Raw genomic sequence first — 13,418 nt, 5'->3', positions numbered from 1 at the left:
GCACACTTAGCGCTGCCCGTCTTCTGGCATCATTTGGTGTCAGGATGGCTGCGCCTGTGCAGCCGCGCTGGCCGAGAGCCCGCCTCGCAGTGTCTTCTGATTTAATCCCACTGGGGGCCTGGGATCCATGGACATGCGCAGTGCATATCCTCGCCTCTCACTCCCCTCCCTACGGCTTCTTAAGACTGTGCGGTGTCACGGCCGTGGCATGCTATTAGGGACCAGCTGACACCGAACAGTCTGAAGAAGCCATAGGGAGATGAGTGAGAGGTGGAGGTTCAGATATACACTGCGTATGTCCATGGATCCCAGGCCCCCAGTGGGATTAAATCAGAAGACACTGCGAGGCGGGCTCTCTGCCAGCGCGGCCGCAGAGGCGCAGCCATCCTGACACCAAATGATGCCAGAAGAGGGGCAGCGCTAAGTGTGCCTGGCCACGGGATAACATAACAGCGCAGGCTCCGGGACGGAATCAAACAACGCTGAGGAGCGGGTGCGCGGCGCCGGGGGGGTAGGAATGACGGCTGTGCTGCGTCACATTACGAAGGAAAGTCCCACCTCCGGGACGGTGTTACGGTATCAGTGGACACATTTTATAAGTGTTAAGTTCTGCGTGTGCAAGGAGCTAAACAAAAATAGCTACCTTTTCCTTGTGCAGCATTACTGCTGCACAAGGTGGCTCTTTCAGTAACAAACGCCTTGGGGGGGGGGGACAGATTCCCTTACATTTCAGTTGTTGTGTCAGCGTGGCGGTCGCATGACACATTGCCGGCTACACAGCTGGGGATCAGCTGACGTTACTGAAACCCAATAACACTGGGTCGTATGTTTTGACTGTGCAGACGGCACTTCAGAGCCTCAACTGGCGGTGTTGGAGCCCAGGAATTTAAGTTCAGGTGGTAGAAAGATGAACACAACAGGAGACCTGGATAACGTATACAGTGACCTAATTATTTAATCAGGAGGAGGAGTGGCAAATTCCTGCGAGATCCAGGCCTTGTTCATTTTCAGGAAAGTAAGCCGGTCAACGTTATCGGAGGATAGTCGCATGCGACGGTCAGTTAGTACACCACCTGCAGCACTAAAGACACGTTCCGATAATACACTGGCCGCAGGGCAAGACAGCACCTCCAATGCATACTGGCTTAGCTCTGGCCATGTATCCAGCTTTGAGACCCAAAACTTGAAAGGGGAAGAGCCGTCTGGGAGTACAGCAAGAGGGCAAGACATGTAGTCTGTCACCATCTGACGGAACCGTTGCCTCCTGCTGACTGGAGCCGTCTGTGATGGTGTAGACTTTTGTGGGGGGCACAGAAAACTGTGCCACAGTTGGGCCATACTGGTCTTGCCTTGGGCAGAGGCACTGCTTCTGCTCCCTCTTTGTGCAGAGCCTCCACCACTGCCTGGACGCACTGAGCTGCTTTGGAATGCACTAGCAGCACTTCTCTCAGTTGGAATGGAGAAGATGATGGAATTGACCAGTGTGTCTTGGTACTCCCGCATTTTTCGCTCCCGGTTCAACGGTGTGATGAGGCTTTCTACGTTGTCCCGGTAGCGAGGATCGAGGAGGGTGAACACCCAATAATCAGACATGTTGAGAATGTGGGCGATGCGGCGGTCGTTTCTCAGGCACTGCAGCATGTAATCCACCATGTGCTGCAGACTGCCAACTGCCCAAGAAACGCTGTCCCCTGCTGGAGGCGTGATCTCTGCCCGCTCGTCATCACCCCACCCTCGCTGTACACACTGAGTACTGGACAATTCGGTAACTCCCTCCTCTGGACGGACGTCTTCCTCCTCCATTGACTCCTCCTCATCCTCCTCACAAACTGTCCCCTGCCTACGCGTTTGTGAGGAACCACGTGGCGCTGACTGTCCAGAAGATGATGGAAATGGTGAATCCTCATCCTCCACCTCTTCCATAACATCATCCCTTAGCGCTTGCAGTGATTTTTCAAGCAGGCAGATAAGGGGGACAGTCATGCTGACTAGTGCATCATCTGCACTCGCCATCCGCGTGGAATAATCAAAGGGATGCAAAACCTGGCAGACGTCATTCATAGTGGCCCACTCTGTGGTTGTGAAGTCTGTATGGCGCTGACTGCGACTTTTTTGCGCCTGAAGCAGCTGGTACTCCATTACAGCTTGCTGCTGCTCACACAACCGCTCCAACATATGTAACGTGGAATTCCACCTGGTAGGTAGGTCACATATGATGCGATGTTCCGGCAGGCGGTGTCGGCGCTGCAGAGCCGCAATGCGCGCTTTTGCCGTGCTGGAACGCCGCAAGTGAGCACACTCTAGGCGGACCTTGTGCAGCAGTGCATCAAGATCCGGATAGTCCCTCAAAAAGCTCTGCACGACCAAATTGAGCACATGTGCCAGACATGGGATGTGAGTGAGGTTGCCGAGGCCCAGAGCTGCCACCAGATTTCGGCCATTATCACACACTACCATGCCTGGCTGGAGATTCGCTGGCACAAACCACACATCGCTCTCCTGCTTGATGGCATTCCAGAGCTCCTGCGCTGTGTGGCTACGATTCCCCAAAAAAATTAATTTCAACACGGCCTGTTGACGTTTGGCCACGGCTGTGCTCATGTCGGTCGTAACAGGTACACGTTCATCACGGGTCCATGTGGAGGTGGACTGTGACGGCTCCTGCAGCGATGATTCTGAGGAACTGGTGTAAGAGGAGGAGTCAATGCGTACAGAATGGATTCCTGCAATCCTTGGAGTGGGCAGGACACGTCCTGCGCCACTCGCACGGTCTGTACCCGGCTCAACGACATTAACCCAATGGGCAGTGAGGGAAAGGTATCGCCCCTGTCCATGTTGACTGGTCCACGCATCGGTGGTGAGGTGGACCTTGCTACTGACGGCGTTCAGTAGCGCGTGTTTTATGTGTCCCTCCACATGCTTGTGCAGGGCAGGGACGGCTTGCCTGCTGAAGTAAAAGCGGCTGGGCACATTGTACTGTGGGACTGCCAATGACATCAAGTCACGGAAGCTGTCAGTCTCCACCAGCCTGAATGACAGCATTTCCAGTGACAGAAGTTTGGCAATGCCTGCAGTCAGAGCCTGTGCTCGTGGGTGGTTTGACGAGAAAGGCCGCCTTTTCTCCCATGCCTGTACTACCGATGGCTGTAGACTGGGCTGGGAGTGTGTGGATGACTGGGAAAGTGGCGCTGCGGGTGGAATTACAGCGGGTCTCTGGACAACAGGGCCAGAGGTTCTTCCACGGCGATCCTGGGAGGAAGCCGAACCAGCTGCGTGTGAGCTAGAGGAAGAGGCAACACGAGCTGAAGAGGTGGTAGCTGCCGCTGTTGGTTGGCCTACCTCTTCAGTGTGTTTTTCTAACTCCGCCGGGTGCCTGTTGCGCACATGTTTCCACATGTTGGAGGTATTGAGGTTGCTGACATTTTTCCCTCTTTTGACTTTTTGATGACACACGTTGCATCTGACATAGCAAATGTCATCTGCAACTGTGTCAAAAAAGGACCAGGCACTGCAAGTCTTGGGAGCGCCCTTTTTGGCTTTTGGAAGAGACATGCTCCTAACGGGTGCCAAAGCGGAGGCTGCAGGATCCGCAGTCTTCCCCTTCCCTCTCCCTCTTTGGGCCGTACGGGGAATCTCTTCCTCAGAGCTGCTCCCACCACCTTCCTGTCCCTCACGCCAAGATGGGTCGAGGACCTCATCATCTACACTACCCTCTGCCCCCAACTGCTCCTCCTGGGTAGTCTCAGCAGCAGAGCACGCACCAGTAAGTGGCACCTGAGTGTCATCATCAGCTGATGCGGCCTGCGATGTGGTGACCGGAGCCACTGGCCCACCCGCCTCTTCAGAGGAAGACAGAAAAAGCTGTTGGGCATCACTGCACCCTGCCTCTTCTTCCATTTCTCCAATGCTGCTTGGCTGGCCCCCTGTTTCCAAGCCAAGAGATTCAGAGAACAGAAGTAGAGACGGCTCCTGTCCTGGGCTCTCTGTCTGCCTGGGCAATTTGGCAGGTGGTGAAGAGACAGATGGCTGCTCTCCAGTGCTCTGTGTCTGAGAGGATGTGGCACTAATGGAAGTTGATGCATTAGCTGCCATCCATCCGACAACAGCTTCAATTTGTTCTTCACGCAGCAGCAGTGTACGGCGCTCTGACACAAAGCTACGCATGAATGACTGTTGCCTGGTGAAAGTGGGTGCTGATGAGTCACCGGTGCCCGCAGCAGGCACAGAATCCCCACTTCCCCTCCCTGCTCCGCGACGGCTCCCACGCCCACGTGCCTTACTCACTGCCTTCTTCATCTTGGTTGACTGATAAAGATAAGCAGAAAAGTACTAACGGATTTGTGTGCTTATTCCTGAGCAACTCCTCCTAACAGGTATAAGAAACACTAATTTTCTAAAGTGTGGACTAGACTTTAATATGAGCTAATGTGGCCTACACAAATGTAAAGTGGTGTAACTGGTGTGTTTGGTGAACTTTATTATTTATTTATTTTTTGGGGGCTGAACTGACAACAGATAGAGCTGCAGTCACACGGAGACCGTGCAGACAGACGTAAACGGCGCTGCAAGGCCCAAAAACCCTCCTCTACTTTATCCTATGTAGTGTTTTTCCACAAATTAGCTGGAGACGGGTGGAAAGACACTAATAGGATTTTTTTAAATAAATTAGCAGCAGACTACAGTACTTGAAAAAAAATTAAAATTGATTTGGCGGTATGACGCAGTGAACAACCCTGAGCTGCAGACAACCAAGCTACGGCTGCTCACAGACTACAGGGCGAGCTGCAATCACACGGAGACTGTGCAGACAGCCGTAAACGGCGCTGCAAGGCCCAAAAACCCTCCTCTACTTTATCCTATGTAGTGTTTTTCCACAAATTAGCTGGAGACGGGTGGAAAGACACTAATAGGATTTTTTTAAATAAATTAGCAGCAGACTACACTACTTGAAAAAAAATTAAAATTGATTTGGCGGTATGACGCAGTGAACAACCCTGAGCTGGAGACAACCAGGCTATGGCTGCTCACAGACTACAGGGCGAGCTGCAGTCACACGGAGACCGTGCAGACAGCCGTAAACGGCGCTGCAAGGCCCAAAAACCCTCCTCTACTTTATCCTATGTAGTGTTTTTCCACAAATTAGCTGGAGACGGGTGGAAAGACACTAATAGGAATTTTTTGAATAAATTAGCAGCAGACTACACTACTTGAAAAAAAAAAAAAAAAAAAAAGAACAGTATGAGGCAATGAACCACCCTCCCTGAACTGAATACAACCAGCTATGGATGGCCTATGTGGCTGCACTCAGACTAGAGAGTGGGCTGCACTCACACACACACACACACACAGACCTTGCAGATCGCTGTGAAAACAGCGCTACAAGGCAAAAGCAAGGTGAATAGTAGGTGAACACAGCGGTTGCTAAATTAGCCTTTGGAAAGCACAAAGAAGCAAATCGCTATCTCTAAACTGTCCCTCAGTCAGCAAACAGCGTCCTGTCACTAACTGAATTCACAGCAGAGTGATCACAAAATGGCGCCAGCGACTTTTAAACTGCAGCATGACATCATTTCAGCAGCCAATCACAGCCTTGCCAGTAGTTTCATGCCCTCCATGCTAAACAGGATGTGCCCACACTTGGAATCATTCTCATTGGCTGAATTTCTGCATTTTGAATCTTGGAACTTCCGATTCCGGTATCCGATACGCGGCAAGTATCGGAATCCCGGTATCGGAATTCCGATACCGCAAGTATCGGCCGATACCCGATACTTGCGGTATCGGAATGCTCAACACTACTCACAACGTTTGCAAATCTTGTGCTAAAAATCTCATGTGTTTGTTCATAAAGTTCATAAGCCAGTATTCTATGTTTTTTATCTTTCTTATTTGGTTTTGATTTTCTCGGTTTGTCTTTCTCTCAAGGATCAATACCAATATTATGGGGTATTATTAATAACAAAAAAAATTTTTGGGTCGGGCGAACCTTCCCTCCCCCCTTCTTTAATAGGTTCTTCTTTCTCCTTCATGACATGACGAACACAGCTATCGTAAGGTAATTCACCGTGCATCTCGTATACAGAGTGTCAACTGAAAAAAGAGTTTGAGGTTAGAATTACAGGAGTAGAATAAGTATTCTATGTTCTATTTGTCCATTGTTGCCATTTGTTGTTTGTAGTTGTTTTTAATTGTTTTTATTATGCACTTTGCGCTTCTCTGTTGTCTGATTGGAGTGCGGTGCAGGAGGAGTCTGTGTATACTCACCTATTTCTCCTAGCGTCACTTCCTACAGACATGGACCCGTAGAAGCGCTGTTTCTAGCGCGAAACGGCCGTCGTCTTCTCCTGCACACTCCTTTCACTGCCTTTTACTCCCGAGCCGTGAAGATGTCTTTTCTACATGTTTAAATAAAGGAATCTCTGACTTCAGTATCGGTGAGTGCTGCCGCGTTTGTTCTATGACTTTCATATGATTTGACTCTATATCACGCAAGCACCTCCGTTTAGCCATCGGGCCACCAGCTATTGAAAGTACACATTTGGCGTCTTTTGGACATTTTGGCTGTGCTGTTCCACTATTTGTCTATGTTTCATTGGACTATTCAAGTTCTATATGGCACTGTTGTAGCATTGTATGGCATTGTATGGCATGATTAGAGCACAGTAGAGCATTATATGGCACTATTGAAGCACTGCATGGCACTATACGAGCTACGAGCAGTGTATGAGACTATTGAAGCAATATGGAGCATTATATGGCAACATTTGAACACTGTATGGCATTGCCGGAGTAATGTGGAACATTATATGGTAAAATTTGAGCACTGTATGATGTACATCACACGTGGACATCATGACGTACATCACACATGGACATCATGACGTGCAACACACACGGACATCATGACGTACATCACACGTGGACATCATGACATACATCGCATGTGGACATCATGACGTACATCACACATGGACATCATGACGTACATCACACGTGGACATCATGACATACATCGCATGTGGACATCATGACGTACATCACACATGGACATCATGACGTACATCACAAGTGGACATCATGACGTACATCGCACGTGGACATCATGGCGTACATCACACGTGGAGATTATGACGTGCAACACACATGGACATCATGACGTACATCACACGTGGACATCATGGTGTACATCAGACATGGACATCATGAAGTACATTGCACGTGGACATCATGACGTACATCACATGTGGACATCATGACGTACATCGCATGTGGACATCATGGCCTATATCACACGTGGGCATCATGACGTGCAACACACATGAACATCATGACGTACATCACATGTGGACATCATGACGTACATCGCACATGGACATCATGGCGTGCAACACATATGGACATCATGACGTACATCGCACGTGGACATCATGACGTACATCACATGTGGACATCATGACGTACATCGCACGTGGACATCATGACGTACATTGCACGTGGACATCATGGCCTAAATCACACGTAGACATCATGACGTGCAACACACATGAATACCATGACGTACATCACACGTGTAAAGGCACAGATGATTGGCCTCGGGGAGACCAAAACATATAACACCACGGAGACACCATCACGTGATCCAGAACACTGCCCCCATCCCTTATGGGAAATATGCAAATGTAGGATATCTGCGGAGACACCATCACGTGTTTCTCAACGCAAGCAGTGAATAGCCAGGCCTTTCCCCGGGAAGGAAAAACCACGGGAAGGGCAGCATCCAATAAAGGAAAATATCCAATACAGGAAAACCACCTATGCCAAGCATGGTGTCCATCCACAGACAGCTGGTTCAGGGTGTTTGCCCCTCATCTGTGTGGAGTAGGAATCTGGCTATTAGGAGCAGTGCCTAGTAAAAGGCTGTAAAGGCACAGATGATTTCCCGGGGAAAGGCCTGGCTATTCACTGCTTGCGTTGAGAAACACGTGATTGTGTCTCCGCAGATATCCTACATGCATTTGCATATTTCCCATAAGGGATGGGGGCAGTGTTCTGGATCACTGCGTTGAGAAACACGTGATGGTGTCTCCGCGGTGTTGGATGTTTTGGTCTCCCCAAGGCCAATCATCTGTGCCTTTACAGCCTTTTACTAGGCACTGCTCCTAATAGCCAGTTTCCTACTCCACACTGATGAGGGGCAAACACCCCGAAACAGCTGTCTGTGGATGGATACCATGCTTGGCATAGGTGGTTTTCCTGTATTGGATGTTTTCCGTTATTGGATGCTGCCCTTCCCATGGTTGTTCCTTCCCGGGGAAAGGCCTGGCTATTCACTGCTTGCGTTGAGAAACACGTGATGGTGTCTCCGCAGATATCCTACATGCATGTACATCACACGTGGACATCATGGCATACATCACACATGGACATCATGACGTGCAACACATGTGGACATCATGAAGTACATTGCACGTGGACATCATGACGTACATCACATGTGGACATCATGACGTACATCGCATGTGGACATCATGACGTGCAACACATATGGACATCATGATGTACATCACACATGGACATCATGACGTACATCGCATGTAGACATCATGGCGTACATCACACATGGACATCATGACGTACATCGCACGTGGACATCATGACGTACATCGCACGTGGACATCATGGCCTAAATCACACGTGGACATCATGACGTGCCACACACGTGGACATCATGGCGTACATGACACATGGACATCATGACGTGCAACACACGTGGACATCATGAAGTACATTGCACGTGGACATCATGATGTACATCGCACGTGGACATCATGACGTACATCGCACGTGGACATCATGACGTACATCACACATGGACATCATGATGTACATCACACGTGGACATCATAACGAGCAAAACACGTGGACATCATGATGTACATCACACGTGGACATCATAATGTCACTTTGTCCATGGACAGTACTGGCTGAAGAGTGAAGATGGAAGAGTCAGCAGATGACCAGAAGGGGAAATGCGTAAATTCCAATTTTTTGGTTCTTGCAAAATTCAACGAGAATTCGATTCACCACAAATCAATTTGTTCATCTTAAACTTTTACTAACTTTTTAATATCTCCTAGTAAATCTTCCCCTGAATTCACTTTTGGATTTTTATCTATTTTTAACCCTTGAGAAAATACTCTATCCGGACTCCACTTTGCCATCCTTCTTCTTGGCTTAAGGTTCTTAGATCAGAAATGAAAATAAATTCCTCCAAAATTTTTGCAAATTTTCCTTTTAGTATCACAAAATATTATCAACTGATTCTGTAAATATTCACAGCATTTGAACTTTAGGTGGCGCCATTCTCTTAATATAACGCTCATGGAGCATCATTCACAGGGAAAAAATTGTAAAAATAAGAATCATTTTTTTTCAATGAAACTGATACTACTACTTTATAAATGTATTGTTTGTAGCGTATTTTACACTTCGCTCCGAGAGCCTGTGCATGACTCATACTAGCAGACCTCAGCCTCAATGACCGCCCACCCGCTTCTTCCGCCACGTACAAAAGTTGTCATTGAGACTTTCACCAATTCAGTAAAAGCCCCAATTTTCTTCTCTACGTTCCAACTAATGAGTCAATGTAACACGAGAAACTAATTTCTTCACTGCAGTTGGTGGAAAGTCTCTGTTTACTTGGTGTTGGCGCATGGGGTTTCCAGGTGTTATCACCACTTTATCAAAAAGGAGAAGTAGGTGAGAGGCCGAAGACATCCCACCGTAGAATTTCCATCAATTCATTTTACTGTTACATTGTAGTCACTGGTCACATATAATCACACAAAACGATTGGGTCTACTGAGCAAATTAGCTCTAAATCAATCAATTTGCAACCAATTTACACCAAATATTCTGATTCTGGCAAATCCCAAATTTGAGGGATTCTATTTCTTGAAACCAACAAACAATAGTTAAGAAAAAGTAAAAAATTAAAGATGAGAGACTTAATTTCAATGACTCTGGTTTGTCGGCATTGTGAGTAATCCGAACCTCCTCTTCCAGGTGCCACACATGAAGCCTCTTATGATTAGGAGGTCCGCCGCATTGTCCTACATGTCTCATGCTTCTATAATGACATTGCAACACGACACTATAAGGAAGTGGACTGCTGTTGATACCAATCGCGTTATTGTAAATAATGTGCCATGTGAATTGTGCCTTCTTGTAAATACTGTTGTGTGATGTGATGTATAGTTTGACCATAGAGATAGTTAGAGTTAATGTTTGGGACGAGCCCAGAGTGAGAAGGGATAAGCAGCAGGGAAAGTGATAAATTCCTGGCAGAAAGTCAGATAGGTTCTGGAGAGCGTAGTGAGTGGATTAAAAGGTCTAAGGTGAGCAGTGCCACATTCCAGGGAGAGGAGACCAGAGAGAATGGATAGCGAGATCCGGATTACTTGTAACTAAGAGACAGAGTGACCTTCCGGAGAAGGGTCCTAGGAGAGGATACATTACCATGAAATCCTGAGATTATAATGCTGAAAAGTAAACAGGATTGAGTATGTTGGACGAGTGGGGTATCCCGGCGGGAGTTCCAGAACGTTAGCATTACCGGCTATACTGACAGCTTTAAGGGATTAAGAGGCTCGGATCCGCAGAACAAATATAGGACGTTTGTTAATCAGGACTGTAGTTTCCAAGCTGTGTTGTGGTGAAGTAGGGAGAAACATTGGACATAGAAAGCCCTGGAGTAAACTACTGAGGAAGGAAACAGTGTAGAAAAAGCTGCGAGTTGTCAAGGAATTGTCCATAAGACTTTATACCCGGTATCCTTTGTATATAACCCCTCTAAAGTTGCCATTCAGTAGAGTTTTTGAATGGTGGTCTCCCACAATAAACATTGAAACATCTGGTCCTGGCAAACCAACAACATCAGTTACATGCGGCCTGCACTGGCGAAGCGCCCTAACAGCACAAGTCAACACGCCCAGCCAGGATCCAATTTCATGTAACCTGCTGAGGCGCAAGAGACGAGTGCCTCGCCCCGTGCCACATTGCAACACCAATCAGAAGAGGCCACTGGGATTCCAAGGTTCCTAAGACTCCAGTCTGGAGGCAATGGGCTACCAACATGGCCACTGGACCAGATTAGGAAAGTGAGAAAAGGTAAGCATAGTTTCGGTTCAGACAGAATCAAATCTGATGGAAGAATTCAGACAAATCTTCAGAATCTAATTTCAGGAGATTCTGTCATCTCTATTTGGGGACAAAGATTTGGCAAGTCAGTTCCTTGTCCTGGTGCCGAATGGATGCAGCTCATACAAGAATACATTAGCATTATAAATAGTACCTAGTAGATAGGCTTCCAGATTTTGCATTTGTAACAACCTTTTTAAAAGCTTTTCAATATTTTGGCCACCACTTTATATTCAAGATCTTTAAAAAGGGTCATTAGCAAATCTTGTAAAAGTTGTCCAATTCTTTATACAATATATCTAGGCCATTTCCTGGATGGATGGATAATTACTGGGGAGGTGGTTGTGGAGCGCCCCCACTGCCGCAGGGCCGAGGTGTACCCGGTACCGGGCCTCTGAGTCTCTGTTCTGGGGTTATCACGGTGGCTAGACCCGGTCCGTGACCCTGCTGGTCAGTGGGAGACGTCCGGTGAGTGAGTGGTGAATGATGGTGCAGTTGTGAAGTGCCGGCCGCAGTAAATAACGAGGACACCAGGTTGCAGTCTCTTTACCTCTTTACTGAAGATCTCTGGGTCCTCAGTCCGAAGTCCAGTTAACCAGGTTGCGCAAGTCCGGCCGGTCCAATGGCACCTCCAGAGTTCCCTTTGCAGGTGGAAATCTGTGCCTTCCTGCTAGCGCTGTGTGTTGTGGTCCTTCCCTGCTGTGCTTACGGAAAGTACCCCACAACTGTTGTGTCTGTTTCTGATGTTCCCTCACCACTCGATTAGATGATGTTCTGCTAATCCTCCGTCCCTCCCGGTGTTATGGTTGGGACGCACCCGTATGACGGGTAGGCTCGGAGCTCTTCCGGGACCCTAGAGTCGCCCCTCTCCACAGGTTGCCCCCTATGTCTTCTTAGGTGATTGGTGTGAGACAGCCTGCCTATGACTGACTGTCCTGCCGTTGGTTTGAAGTATTGCTTGAAGCTAGATGTATAAATACTTCCTCGGCGTTCCGGCCACCGGTTATGCGCCTCAGTAGGATGTTGCCTCGGTCTTACAGCACGACTCCTACTGGTATTCTCCTTGTTGCTTTGATCTCGTTTCTCACTCAGCACAATATATCTCGCTTCTGATCCTTTCTTAGGGCACCGCCGCTATACTGTGCAGGCACGGTCCCGTGACCTTCTTCCTCGTTGCTAGGCCTCCATCAGGGTCCCAAACCTGACAGAGACCCTACCGAATCTTCCCCTGCAACACCCTCTGCCACAAGGTGTTGCCTGGTTCCTATCCAGTCAGCTTTCTAAATCTAATTTCCTGCCTGACCCCCAGTTTTACCAGTATGTGAGGAGTGGCCTAATGAATAGAACCCTTAGCTCCCCCTGGAGGCCCGACTGTGAAATGTATTGGTGTCTGTGATACCTGGTCAGATGAACTCCTTCAGTGCTATCAGACGTACCATGGCTCCCCTTAGTGGCGGAGCCACAGTACTGCAACAACCAGGACTCTGGGGCGCTGCACTCTCCCCCGGTTAAATTCAGTACTCCGGGACTGGGAAGAAAACGACAATACAGGTTAGCAAAAAGACATACAATTTTGAAAATGCAATAACAATAAGTAAGCTTGAACAAAGCTTCCCTTTATGGCAGGTGAGGACACTTGAACGTTACAAACATGGTTAACATTATAAATTACAGGCCATAAATAACTCCTGTTACCCAACCAGGTATTCTACTTAGTGCAAACTTTTTGAATAATAAGTTAACATTGTCTTTAAGGACGTACACTTCCTATCCACTAAAGACATACTTATAAAAACATTATAATACCAATTAACTTTTCTCTTTTATTCTCCTACTTTAAGTCTGCAGGACCGCCTGTCCTAACGGCTCCAGACCTACTGCCTCTCCTTTCTATGCAGGACCGCCCCGTTCAGCCCGGGCCTACTGCCTTTTCAACTACTATACACAGTATAGGACATAACATTACTTTCAGTTTGAAATCACTGAGCCATCCCTGTATGGCTCCTAGGAGGACTCGCTGACTAACCCCGTACGGGTTCACTTTCTGTCCTCGGTCTTCTAGCAACATTGTCAAAACACTTTTCACAATTAACTAGTTGGTTACATTTAACGTTTACATATCAACATTATTACTTTCTTTCTTCTAAGACATTATTTCTATCTATCTGTCTTAAAGCAATACCATTCTTTAAATGCAACAAGTGAATGTCCCCTTTAAG

This window comes from Ranitomeya variabilis, chromosome 6, assembly GCF_051348905.1.
Source record: "Ranitomeya variabilis isolate aRanVar5 chromosome 6, aRanVar5.hap1, whole genome shotgun sequence".
In the NCBI taxonomy this organism is placed as follows: Eukaryota; Metazoa; Chordata; class Amphibia; order Anura; family Dendrobatidae; genus Ranitomeya; species Ranitomeya variabilis.
The sequence above is the reverse complement of the archived record's forward strand: the minus strand, read 5'-3'. Positions refer to the sequence as shown.